This window comes from Sitophilus oryzae, unplaced genomic scaffold (assembly GCF_002938485.1).
Source record: "Sitophilus oryzae breed Bouriz unplaced genomic scaffold, Soryzae_2.0 scaffold_857_pilon_pilon, whole genome shotgun sequence".
In the NCBI taxonomy this organism is placed as follows: Eukaryota; Metazoa; Arthropoda; class Insecta; order Coleoptera; family Curculionidae; genus Sitophilus; species Sitophilus oryzae.
This window is the reverse complement of record NW_022147480.1, coordinates 5,332,177-5,346,654: the sequence shown is the minus strand read 5'-3', so window position 1 is coordinate 5,346,654 and position 14,478 is coordinate 5,332,177. Positions and strand designations below refer to the sequence as shown.

The 14,478-nt window shown below is 33.8% G+C and overlaps 1 protein-coding gene across 1 annotated transcript in view; it reads left to right on the top strand.

Moving 5' to 3' along the window:
- Positions 1-14,478, top strand: part of LOC115889874 (frizzled-2) — a 141,819-nt gene that overhangs the window by 91,491 nt on the left and 35,850 nt on the right. Inside the window, exons 2-3 of the mRNA XM_030909959.1 lie at positions 1,911-1,977; positions 14,362-14,402. The gene's annotated coding sequence lies outside the window, so the exon portion shown is untranslated. The remainder of the gene's footprint in view (positions 1-1,910; positions 1,978-14,361; positions 14,403-14,478) is intronic.

The following is a 14,478-nucleotide window of genomic DNA, read 5'->3' as shown; positions in this document are numbered from 1 at the left end:
TGCCAGCGCTACCCTCTGCGGGAAGCACCGATGTCCGCTTGTCAGGGGGGCTGTTTACGATCTACGGCCGGCCCGATCGTAGACTGATAGAGCCCCGGGACCTGGGGCTCGCAGCACGAAGTCGCCGAAGACGACGACATTGCCCATGTCGAGGACATTCTTCTTGCGGTACCGATACTGTACGAAATGCTGGCTGATTTAAAGAACGTCTCCGCAAATGTTGAATTTTTCTTGTGTTGTCTTTTTATCGGCTTCAACTGTAAAGAAAACATTAGATTCAATTTCGTGACGTCATTACATGTTTATAATATACTAGCGTGTACCCGCGACTTCGTTCGCGTCGAATTAATCATTTGTAATGGTGATGATAAAACAAAGCAAGAATTGCCATTAACATACAAACTGGATAAAATTTTCTCACATTTATGTCAGCATGAGAAAAAACAATATGGCGATATTATTATATAACTTGGTAATATTTGAGGGGTAGTTTCATCTCGTTGGAATTTGACTTTCGAAAAATCCGTTTGCCAAAAATAAGCTTTTTACGTCAAGCAGTTTAAGCAGAATCGTGGTTAATCAATTACCCAACTTTTTGGAACACCCTGTATAATTTTTTAAAAATTTCAAAATATGTAAAAAACAAAATAAATTATGAGTGTCCAAGCGTTTTCCCGAAAGTTTTCCCGTTTTTTAAATAACAAATATTGTAATATTTTTGATGGGCGTTTTCACCCTCTTGGAATTTGAGATTCGAGATTCTCCTTTCGAACCTCTACGCCCCACAGTCAATCTGTTTGCCAAAAATCAGCTTTAAACGTCAAGCAGTTTAAGCAGAATCGTGATTACTCAATGCTCATATTTTATAAAACACCCTGTATAATTTTTAAAAAATCTTAAAATATGTAAAACAACAAAATAAAATATACGTGTTTAAGAGTTTTTCCGAAAAACTCACCGGTTTGGAACCGGAATTTCGAAAAATCCCTTCTTATCGAACCTGTACACCCTAGAATCAATCTGTATGCCAAAATTGAGCTTACGTTGAGTAATTTGAGCAGGATCGTGATTAATCAGTGAGTCACTTAAGGATTTTATATATTAGTATAGATTAACAGAGGTGATAAACTTCAAAATTGGACTTCCTAAAACATATTAAAGGGTGTGCATGTTTTATTTTTATTTCGATTTTTTTGTCATCAAAAAAGTCACATAGGTACTCAGAGAAATTTTATTTTTGTCAATATACTCCTACATGTAGAGGGCGTCACATACATATTTTTTAACTGGTTTGAAGTGTAATAACTTTTCGTCCGTAACTGTATAAAACTACTAAGTAAAAAATATACATTTACGACGTTTTTTACGTAAAAACGGTCTCTTGGTAAAAATCGCTACGAGCAACCGTTCTCAAGATATTTAGAATAAAAATAGTCAATACATGTCATTATTGACAAAAAATATAATGTTTCTTCTCTTCTGAACTTTTGGCACTAAAACATTTCAACGGACGAAAAGTTATTAGTCTTCAAATCAGTTAAAAAATATGTAGGTGGCGCCCTCTACAAATAGGAGTCATATTGACATCAAAATCAAATTTCCCATAACAAAAAACTCCCAGATACCAATTTTCATCCAAATATTGACGTTACTTCAATATTGAAATTATTTGGAAAAAATCGAAATAAAAATGAAACTCCTACAGCCTGTATCTCCGAAACTAACATTTATACGAACTTTTTTACTTATTTTTATCGGCAGAATATGCTGCCGAAGTTTCCGGAATACATTTCGGACCACCCTGTATAATTCCCTTGATACATTAGAACTATTAACTAATTTTGTAGTTTTAATAATTGTATTTTTAACTATTTTATTTCTAATTAACTAAACTATGATTTCTTTTGCAGATTTCCAAGATAATCCGACATATCACCCAGTACATCCATATATTGTTCGCCTTGACGTTTGCTTCTGGTGAGTATTTTTTTTAAATTACTAAGTTCCAAACTCGGGTTTTTTCAATTACAATAAATCTCGACGCACACGAGTCGCCACTGGTCGATCGCAGAACAATCTCCTTGAGGCCCGTTTAACCTTTTTTTTACTTCTTTTCTTCTTCTTTAGCTCTTTTATATTCTGCGGGGCCGTTGTTTATACAACGGCTCATTAAACTTTTGATTTAGAGGTGTGAATGACTCGTTTAGGACGCCGTATATAATTTAAAAATTAATAATCAGCCGTTTTTTTTTGAAGCTATCAGTGTTGCCAACTCATTAGGAATCCTACTAAATCTATTAGATTTCGTAGAGGCTTCGAGAAGAAATTTTGTCGTTAGTAGGTCAGTAGGATTATCGATAGGTTTTGTATTGCAATAATTTCAAGGAATAAAATGCCATTTTCTAGCTTCAGATTTATTAAATGGTAAAGAAAAATATGATTATTTTGAGAAGATTTACCACCCCTTAAAATATCTGGACTTGGAAAAAACCATAGTCAATAGCCAACAGGAAAGTAAAATTGAGTTTTTTGAAAATTTGGAGAAATTTTGAAGATTTAGTAGGATTTTTGCTGTGATTTAGGAGGACGATTAGCGAAGAGTTGGCAACAGTGCTCTGTCTCGATACATCCTTCTTTAATTGGTGCATTATCATCGAACAAAATCAGTAATTCCTGGACAATATTTAATTAAGGCTATTGTTGTTTGTTCAAGTAGAAAATTGGTGTTGGTTCTTCGAATACCTGGGTGATATTTCAATATATCCTATTATTGTTTACCTACTTGACCTTACTATAAATACATGCATAATAGAGTTTTATAATGCGACGGACGTATTAAAAAAACTTTGCATTCAGTATAACTTGAATGTAAAATAATTATGATTTTGCATTTAATTCCAGATGAGTGGCATTATTGTTGTTCAATATCATTTGAATGCACTAGTAAATTACACTTTTATAGTTAACAATGAAGAACTAGTATTGATTTAATATAATAAACAACTGATTCGATTAAAACACTAAAGATAAAGATAGAGATTGTATTAGATACTAGCGTGTACCCGCGATTTCGTTCGCGTCGAATTAATCATTTGTAATGGTGATGATAAAGCAAAGCAAGAATTTCCATTGACATACAAACTGGATAAAATTTTCTCACATTTATGTCAGCATGAGAAAAAACAATATGGCGATATTATTATATAAAACTTGGTAATATGTGAGGGGTGTTTCATCTCGTTGGAATTTGACTTTCGAAAAATCCGTTTGCCAAAAATAAGCTTTTTACGTGAAGCAGTTTAAGCAGAATCGTGGTTAATGAATTAGCCAACTTTTTGGAACACCCTATATGATTTTTTTAAAAATTTCAAAATATGTAAAAAAGCTAAATAAATTATGCGTTTCCAAGCGTTTTCCCGAAAGACTAACCGTTTTTTAAATAACAAATATTGTAATATTTCAGGGGCGTTTTCACCCTCTTGGAATTTGGGATTCGAGAAACCCCTCCTTATCGAACCTCTACACCCCACAGTCAATCCGTTTGCCAAAAATCAGCTTTAAACGTCAAGCAGTTTAAGCAGAATCGTGATTACTCAATGGTCATATTTTATGAAACACCCTGTATACATTTTTAAAAAATCTTAAAATATGTAAAACAACAAAATAAAATATAAGAGTTTTTTCCGAAAAACTCACCGGTTTTTATATAAAAAAATATTCTAATATTTGAGGGGTGGTTTGGTTTGGGTTTTTTATTTTCACCCCTTTAGAATTCGAGTTTCGAAAAATCCCTTCTTATCGAACCTCTACACCCTAAATTCAATCCGTTTTCCAAAAATCAGCTTTTTACGTCAAGCGCTTTAAGCAGGATCGTGATTAATCAATGACCAGATTTTTTGAAACACTCTGTATACATATGTAAAACATGTATACATATGTACAAATATGTAAAAAAAACAAAATAAAATATACGTCTTTAAGCGGTTTTTCGGGAACTTGGCCGTTTTTTAAATAAAAATTATTGTAATATTTGAGCGGTTTCACCCCCTTGGAACTGGAATTTCGAAAAATCCCTTCTTATCGAACCTCTACACCCTGTATCAGCCTGTATGCTAAAGATATCAACCTGTATGCCAAAATTGAGCTTCTTACGTTGAGTGGTTTGAGCAGGATCGTGATTAATCAGTGAGTCAGTCACTTAAAGATTTTATATATTAGTATAGATGATATAAAGAAAATAATTTATGATTTTGTCTAGGCTCTTTTTGTCTACATTATGTGTACGCCCCTGATTAATTGATACTTTTTTAAAACCAACTGTTATTGGTACCGCCTCTGCTCTACGTATTATAACATAACCTCTTGACCGAAAAATCGTGAACATTCAAAACGACGAAACGGAATAAGAAATATCGTTGAAATTTACGATCCCATTGTTTCGTCGTACACGAAATATATATATACCGAGCGAACGAAAAAAAATGGCAAACAGGGAGGAGGACAGATCGGTCGTGAGTGGATCCCTCTGCCGTGACCATTGTTATCATTACGTGAAATATGGCGCACCGGTTAAAACCACGACCACGGTCAGAGATGCACAACGTGCTTAATTATTATAAAGAACAGTAGGAGTTACATAAAGAAGATTACGGTAATTCCCCCATTTTTAAAGAATTTAAATTAAAAAATCTACCTACAAAAAAAACGGCGTTAGCGATGGCTATGAAATGAAGATCGCTTTCATTTTATATGGAAAATTATATGTATAGGGAATGTTATCATCGATCGTCATTTCCAAGCCAACTGAATTATTTTTTTTCGATGATACGGTATATGAAGGGTATTATTTTGGTTTGTTCTGTTATTAATTTAACATAAGACCTGAATTAACATTATTTTGTTAATACAGAGTACAGATAGCTTAATCTCCTATGACGTCACGATACGAACGAAATTCAGCTAGGTATTTCGGGGAATTTCGAGGAATATTTCTCGAAAAGAGAATTTCAGTGTACAAATTTTGGCAGTGATTTCTCCCCCGACTTCCCATTTTATAGTTAACTCCGAACTGTCAGAAGAATGACTAATCGGAAACTATTACTGCAACCACCAAATATACGTTTTCTAAAACTTCCCTTCGTCAGAAATTAAACTAGTTCAAGCGTGGTGGCGCTGCCGTCTATTCAAAACGAAGCCGAAGTCGTTAATCACGTTCAGCAATTTTTATCAATTTTGAAAATTGCGCCGCATACACACAGCGAAACGGAACGAGAACAAATAGGCGTTTGTGTCGTAGACAACGATCATTTATCATCGTTGCGACCGTAATGAGATAGTGGAAGGGTTAATAAATTGACACGGCTCGGGCCAGTACAACAAAACAATGATATAATGTCCCAAAAATATGCAAAACTTTTTTTTTGTCTAAAACAAACGATATAATTGTTACTATAATCATATTTGAATATTGGTTTAAAGGACACGGTTTCTATTTCGTCTTTTTCATATCTTTTTCAGGGAGTCAAGGGAGGGGGTTAATCTCACGTTGAGGAGAGGGAGGGTTTCGGCAAATATCACGTAATTTTTTTCGGGTTGTAGTGGAGAAATGTCACTGTTAATTTAAATTCTGACTCCAATATCCTTCTGCATTTACTACCTCTGAAACAAATTCATTATGTAGAATAAATGATACATATCATAAATTGAAAGTTCAGAGTGCTTAAATGTGTCAATTGAAGCCTCAAACAAAACTGTCAAAAATGTGAGGTCGTTATGTCGACTCCGCCTTCAATATATAAATCATCATCATCATTCACGGCTTATTCAACCATTTCCAACTATGGTGTAGCCTCCCTCACATGTTTAGGTACTCTCTTTGTAGCTGGGCACATTGTTATCTATTGTTGGCTATGTGGGCCCAAGTTATCCCCGCTAATTTCCCAATATTATGGTCCTATCTCAGGTTTGGTCTTTCTAATTCCTCGTGTGTACCATGTTGTAATTTTTGTGGTCCTTCTTTTGTCTGTCCTTGTCAGTTGTTCTGCCCATTGCTTGAGGGATTTGATTTTGTTTATGACGTCTATTATATGGGTCTTTTGTCGTATCCACTCTATTTTTTCGCGGTCTTTCTTGGTTATTCCCAGCATATTTCGTTCCATAGAGCGTTGTGCGACCTGTAGTTTCCTTATAATGTCCGTTTTAAGGTCCTTTAAGGTTTAAAAGGTTATGACTGATTACACATTGGTCGAATGTTTTCTTCTTTATATAAAGTGGCATTCTGGATTTGAATATGATTGAGTTTCTTCCATAAGTACTCGATGCTAACTTAATTCTTTCGTTGATTTCTGGTAGTAGAGATCCCGAGCTGTCTATTAGTTGTCCCAAAAATATGTATTCTTCTACTATTTCCAGTTTTGAGTTTTTTATTAGAATGTATTTTCTGGCTGTATTTAGTTCGTTAATTTGTGTTTGTAGGTCTTCAGGACTGTTGGTTATTAGGACTATGTTATCAGCGAATCTTAGATGGTTAAGATATTTTTCATTCATTTTTAGTCTTTTGTTGGTCCGGTCTAGTCGACGGAAGATTCCTTCTAGTGTTGCTGTAAACAGCTTTGGGGATATCGTGTATCCCTGTCCGACTCCTTTGCCAGCTGGGAACTCTGGGGTTTTATATATCATTACTCTAGCTTCGTAACCACAATACTCCTAATCCTAATACTCCTCTTGATAACCGCAAACCAGCTGGAACTGAGGACAATTCTAACAAGATTGAAAACTACCAGTAGAGAGTTCGGCTTTCGCATCAATTACAGAAAGACTAAGGTGATGATCATAGATCGCTGCGAAATTGTGCAACAATTTATTTATTTAGGTGCACTTATATCTAATACCGGTAGTGAAATGGAAATACGCCGCAGAATTCAACTGGGCCGTAACGCTATGACGCAGCTCACGAAAGTTTGGTCGAACAGTCACATAGCACAATCACCAAAAATCAATCTTGTAAATAGTCTTGTCTTTCCGGTTATGCTTTATGCTTCTGAGACATGGACATTGTTGGCAGACGACAGACGCATTGACGCCTTCGAAATGTGGTGCTATAGGAGGATGTTGCGAATACCATGGACAGCACATCGCACCAATGTGTCGGTCCTTAATGCAATTTAGTTACCGCAAAGACTTTCCAGCACTGTCTATAAACGCATCCTTTCCTTTTTCGGTCACGTCAACAGGAGCGGGCATATGGAGAGACTTGTAGTGCAGGGAAGACCTGCAAGATCCCGTCGCCGAGGAAGATCGCCAACCAGGTGGGTGGACATGGTTGAAAAACTTATGAATATCAACCTGGAGGGTGACGTTCGAAGAACAGAAAACAGAGAAAATTGGAGACGGGCTGTGCGTGCAGCCGTCAGGTCCTTACAGCCAGAACCAGAGCCACTATACGTCGTACGCGACGCGACGTACGGACTTAGACGACGACTCTTGCTTGATTCATATATGAATAAAGAAATAATATTAGATACCTTCCTTAGCATATTTATTCAAAGGACACAACAAACAAAGTAAAGCAACTTTATAATTAAAACTCTTTTTATTTGACTTGCCTCATTATGTATTTATTTAAGATCGGGCTGTATCTCACGGCAGCGATGTCGTTAAACGGCCGCGACTCCAACACATCCCGCAATCTGCGCCTTCCAATCTATTTTCAACAAGTCTGCTGCGCCGCGTGCATCCCGTATCCACGATCTAAACGACCAACAGCACCCAGCCAACACACACACACCGAGTACCAGTATCGTGCCGTACCACGATATCGTGGGCGCGAGACGATGTCTTCGCCGTTTCTTCTTTTTCTTCGATATTCTTCGTATTTTTATTTCGTGCTACTTCGTGAACGTTCCTCTTCGTTTTGTTCGTCGTTTTTTTGGCCGAGCAAGAAATGACACTTGGGAGATTCCATTCTAACTGTGATTTTTCACGTCCCAACTCCCCAGTTTGATGATCTAGCCCAAACACTTGTTTAAATGTGACAATAGAATCAAAAAAAAATAGTGAGTAGAAGCTTTTGAAGCAGTTAGTTTCTATGTTAAATGGCTAAAATATTCTGCATCTATTTTTAATCTTTTGTTGGTCCAGTCCAGTTGACGGAAAATTTCTTATAGTGTTGCTGTAAACAGCTTTGGGGATATCGCATCTGCCTGTCGTACTCCTTTACCAGTTGGAAACTCTGGAGTTGTTTTATACAGGGTGGTCCGAAGTGTATTCCAGAAACTTCGGCAACATATTCTGCAGATAAAAATAAGTAAAAAAGTTCGTATAAATGTATGTCCTAAAATGCTTAGTTTCGGAGATACAGGGTGTAGAAGTTTCATTTTTATTTCGATTTTTTCCAAATAATTTCTGAAGTGACGCCAATATTTGGATGAAAATTGGTGTCTGGGAATTTTTTGACATGAAAAATTTGATTTTGATGTCAATATGACTCCTATTTATAGGAGGCGCCTCCTACATATTTTTTTACTGTTTTATAGAGTAATAACTTTTCGTCCGTACCTGTATACAACTACTGAGTGAAAAAATATACATTTGCGTGACTTTTTACGTAAAAAATGTCTCTTGATAAAAATCGCCACGAGCAAACGTTCTAAAGATATTTAGAATGGAAATAAGCAGTACTGATAATTTCGATTCAAAATATCTCGAGAACCATTACTCGTAGCGATTTTTACCAAGAGACTTTTTTTACGTAAAAAACGTGGTTAATTTATATTTTTTTACTCGGTAGTTTTATACAAGAACGGACGAAAAGTTATTACACTTCAACCCAGTTAAAAAATATGTAGGTGGCGCCCTGTATCTCCGAAACTAAGCATTTTAGAACATAGTTAATACGAACTTTTTCATTTATTTTTATCTGCAGAATAAGCTGCCTAAGTTTCCGGAATACAGTTCGGACCTCCCTGTATATCATTACTCTTGCTTTGACTTCTTTGTACATATTCGCGAGAATTTCTACATAAGGCCTGTCAATACCTTGTTTCGTAAGGGATTCTATTTTCTTTTTAAGTTGGTGAAAAAGAATTTTAAATCTGAAGTTCCCGAGGAAAAACAAAAAAAGTTTGGTTATAAAATTATCAACATTTTGATGAAAAAAAAATAAACAGTTATATCAGAATCACCCATTTTGATTTCGTACTACTTGGCAACCGTTCTTCTTCCTCTTCTTCGTTTTTTGAGAGATGACAGATATCTGGGCCGGTGTGGGTGCACCGGAGCCGAGACCCGACTCGATTGTCTATTGTTTTAATTTGCATGGGATTATGGGTAATTGGCAATACGGTCGTTTGGCTTTGCGTCGTTTTCGTTTTTCTTTTGTTGGCGTTGGGCGTGTAAGCCAAACGATGGGCGGATTGTTAAGTTAACGAGGTATAGAAGTGATTTTCCTCTAATTAAAACTAATTAAACGTTCTATTGATTCGTGAAATATTCACTAGAAAATGGGACTTATTTATAATTCATATCAAATAAACTTTTACTCACGTGATTAAGCGTTGCCCACTTTTACATATTTTCTTTTAATCAAAATATTTTAGGAAACAAAAATAAATTAATTATAAATATATAAATAGTTATTATTTACATCAACAAAACTCACCTTCTTAACAGCACTTAAAGGACACAAAGGCCATTACTACCGCTGTCCCGTTCAAAATATTCTAATAAGGATGCGATGAGTTTTTTACGGCTATTAAGCTATCTTGTACCACTTCACACTAAGATAGGTTCTAAAAAGAACAATGTTCGACTGCAAGGTCTGCTAGTAAAAAAAAATAAGCTGAAACTATCACACCACAATTCATTTAAGCCAAAAACTCGTAATACATAACTAAAGTGTCAAACTGAATGACAATGTCAGGAACTAAATAAGTAAATGTGGGAACTTGACATTTTTTACAGCAGAGCTATCACCTGAATCCCCAGCGAGGAAGGTTGCAAGGAAGCGTCCATGGTTGGTAACAATGAATTTAAAAATCGCGACCTCGATGACTACACTGATAAAAAAGATAGACTTGAACTAAAGTCGTTATCGTTCTTGAAAAAAAAATTAGTGGCAAGAGAATTTATTTTAGAGTAAAAGAAAATATTTTGCCTGAAGAAAAACTCTCTTAACTCAAGAAAACTTGTTCTCTTGATAAATTCGAAAATTTCTCTTGAATCTATTTTCATTCAATCAAGTGCAAGTTACTTTGTTTTAAGATAATAACAAAAATACGCTAGTAAGTACTTCATTCAAGAAACATGGCCATTTTTCCAATAGCTAAATACTCTTTTGATGAAAAATAATAACGAAACGCAAAGACGATGACGAAGGACGGTATATACAATCAGTCAGCAGTCCGATCAGTCGCACGTCGCATTTCATAGGCACATCATAGTACGCACGGGTTTTGTTGCTTGGAATTTTCCACTTGGAATTTTGCATAATTTGCTTTTTAAACGCATATCGTATAACAAATTAGTGATCGTTATTAACATGCATTTGTCATTTTTTATGGACAAATTTTAGGATATATGGATTCTTTAAAGGAGTTTCTGAAAAAATGGAAATTAGAGCATTTATTTGCTATATTTGAAGGTAAGAGACATTTACCTAATGCACTTGTTTAGATAATGCATGCGTGACTATAGATAGAATAAGAATATAGGTATCGATTTTTTTCTGCAAATAATTACAAAAATTTTAGAATTTCAAGTCGTCGTATTAAAAAATTCAAAATGTGACCAAAACTTATAATTTCAATAATTTGTTTGCTTTACTTTGATTAATCGTGATGTAACATTTTTTTGTAATTTGTAGAGTGATGAACAACCCCCAAAAATACCAAGAAGTGAAGAAGCAGAAATAACTACTATCGAGAAAAATAACATCACTTTACTTACTACAGACCAGGAAAACCTAAATTTATCAGAAAATAATATACCTCGTAATATGCCTGTATATGATGTATAGACTTCTCTTAGATCAAAATAAATTTTAGTTGAGTCAATGGTATTCGTTATTGGTTTAAGAAAAGTATCTCTTTAATCAAGAAATGTCCCTTTTCAATCAAGAATTTTTGCATGAATCAAAGAGAGTATTGTTCTTGTAGCAAGAACTTCTTTGCATATTAATTTTGGGTCAAGAGTGAAATACTTTGGACAGATAGATTCTTCTGTTCTCTAAAGTAATTTTTTAAAGCTTATGAAAAGATAGCTAATGCTTTGGGCAAAGAAACGTCGTTCTTGGCCCTATTGAAAAGCGCCAATCTTTTGGGTCAAAGTCATATTCATTTCGACTGAGAGATCCTTTTTTTCAGTGTATGTTTAATTAGTATGGAATATATTTGACTATCATGGAAAATGTATAGACAGAAATTAATATTATCGTATGAATAAATGTGTGAAGGACAAAGCGGGTTTCGGCGAATATAACGTTTGTCGTCTCATCGCTTAAATTTTTAAGTTGATTATCTAATTATTATACCAGAATCTTCATTATCTATTATAGGGTAATTATAGTTATATTTAATCGCGTGTTTTTTATGAAATAATGTGATAATAATATTAAGCGGTTTGCGAGAGGCTGAGCAGGTGAAAACACTATTACCAGTGATCAACTTAAACGATTATGTGTTGATGGACCAGCAGCGGTTCGTGCCGCGGTCAATTATTGGACTGCGGTGCCTATAATTTTGTTGTTGCCGTTGATGAATAACCGATTATACGATGGAATTGGTTATATTTTAACCACCGAACCGACAAATTCGAAGAGTTATTATATGTATTTTCGAATTTTGTGGACAAACTACTGCATAAAACAATCTATGTATACTATTATATAAAATCCTTAAGTGACTGACTCACTGATTAATCACGATCCTGCTCAAACCACTCAACATAAGTAGCTCAATTTTGGCATACAGGTTGATTCTAGGGTGTAGAGGTTCGATAAGAAGGGATTTTTCGAAATTCCAGTTCCAAGGGGTTGAAACCACCCCTCAAATATTACAATATTTTTTATTTAGAAAACGTTCAAGTTTCCGGAAAAACGCTTAAACACGTATATTTTATTTTGTTTTTTACATATTTTAAGATTTTTTAAAAATGTATACAGGGTGCTTCGAACAATCTGGTCATTGATTAATCACGATCCTGCTTAAACTGATGACGTTTAAAGCTGATTTTTGGCAAACGGATTGACTGTGCGGTGTAAAGGTACCATAAGGAGAGGTTTTTCGATTGTTTTTTCTCATGCTGACATAAATGTGAGAGAATTTTATCCAGTTTGTACGTTATTGGAAATTATTGTTTTGCTTTATCATCACCATTACAAATGATTAATTTTACGCGAACGTAGTCGCGGGTACACGCTAGTATTTTATAAAGTAGCAAGGCGATAAGTCACTCAATTTTCACTAATTATTAAGTTTAAAACTAAACAGGGGTTTTCTTTTTTGCTTCAAACTCATTGATGATATTTTATTTGCAACCACATAATTTTACGACCAAAAAAAACTCAATCACAGTTGGCTTAGAAATAAAGATCGCTGTCATTTTATATCATCATCATTTCCAATTATTATTATTATTTCCAGTTAATTATTCCGAAGCATTTTTATGATCTATTTAATTGCTTAAAAAAGTCCTGACATGTATTGCTTTAGATTTTATTTTTTAATTTCAAATCGGCGAGTTTTATCAAAAAAATACCAGAGATAAAAAAGTTTCTAAACAAACTAAACTATCCAAATTAATTTTTTTGCATGTGTTTGACAAGATTTTTCTTTAAATTTCGTTAACAAGAATAATAGAGGTAGTTTATTTCAACCCCTTCCACTCATTTTAGAAAAGTGAGAAAATTACCAGAAAGTGTGTTTTCATAACAGTAATGCTTTCATAAAATTTCATTAGTCTATCGCTTTTCGTTTTCAAGATAAAAATAAAAACATTATTTTTCCGCCATCTTTGTACCGCGATATCTCCCTAATGGTTGACTTGTGACCCAACGTTTATAAAGCAAACTACCTTTTATTTTGAACAAGGAATCACCCCCTGAAGTTTTTCGCATTTGTTTTGAAACACCCTGTATACCAGTTTAATACTAGTTATATTGTGAGCGTTCTGTTTTAATCTACCAATAAGTCATGAATTATAGAGTGGAATTTTTTGAGTATCTGCGTTAATGAAAATTCAAAATTCTCCGTTAATTAGTAATGTAAATAACTAACAAGAAAAAAAAGAAAAATATTACGCACAATGAACACGTAAATCAATCAACCTTAAAACGGTAGCGGAGCAGAGGAAATACGATAATCAAATAGAAAATACAACTCAAATATTTGTTGTTCAGTGTAAACACACCTTTAATGTACCTATATACAGGCTTATTTTTAAAAATCATCAAATTTAAACTTAATATACACGTTTTTTATAAAATTACATTATATTTGTATTAATTATTTATTTATGGTACAATATTTACTATTCTGTGTGACGTGACTGTATATGGCAACCCAATAATGCAGTGAATTGTAACTAAATAGATTCAGAAAGTGACATTAAAACGTAAAGTCTATTATGAATTCATTTAAAGGTTATGTTCTTATGTCTAAAATACTCTATAATGTAGTTATTTATGGTCTTATTTGAAATACCTATTCAAAATAGTTCTCCTTGAAATCAATAACAGAATGTTCATTATTATAATAATTAAGCACACATTTCAAAATTGTAAAATAAAACACTAATTCACCACAATACACTAAAACACTTTTACCTTTTTTCCAGGGTTCTTTCACTTTTGCACTGTAAATTTAATATTGAATCACTTTTTTTTTGTTAAATGTATACCGGCATATACATACATTATATGTAGTGTTCGGAGTGTATTGTTTCCCTTAATCTTCGAATGAAAAAAAGATAGCAAATACCTTGTATAGCACATATTATAAGCCACAAAATTTAAAAGTTACAAACTAAAATTCTTTTTCGTGAAACACTTTTCCAGTTTTCAGTTCATAGTTTTATTTGGTACATATGTAGCATGTGACGTATTAGTAATTATACTATATTTATCATAATTTAATTATAGCGTTAGTAACTGAAACTATGTACTAATTATTATTATTATTAAATAACTATTCTCAATTGAGAGAAATATACAGCACGTATAGGTACTCATTTATTTCTGAATTATTCCCTGTATGCAATATTCTCTATCCCTGCACTTATTTCCTCAATTGAGGATAGTTAAAATGAAGTCACGTTGGATGAATTTGTTTAATTAATTTGTTAATTATTATTATTGTTTATTTTCAGGTCAACAATTCTGTCCCACCTACAGTGATTGACTTTTCATCGTAAGTATTCCTTATACATATTTTGAATTTATACAATTAGCCAGTGATAAGTAGATGTAAATCCACGTAATATTTT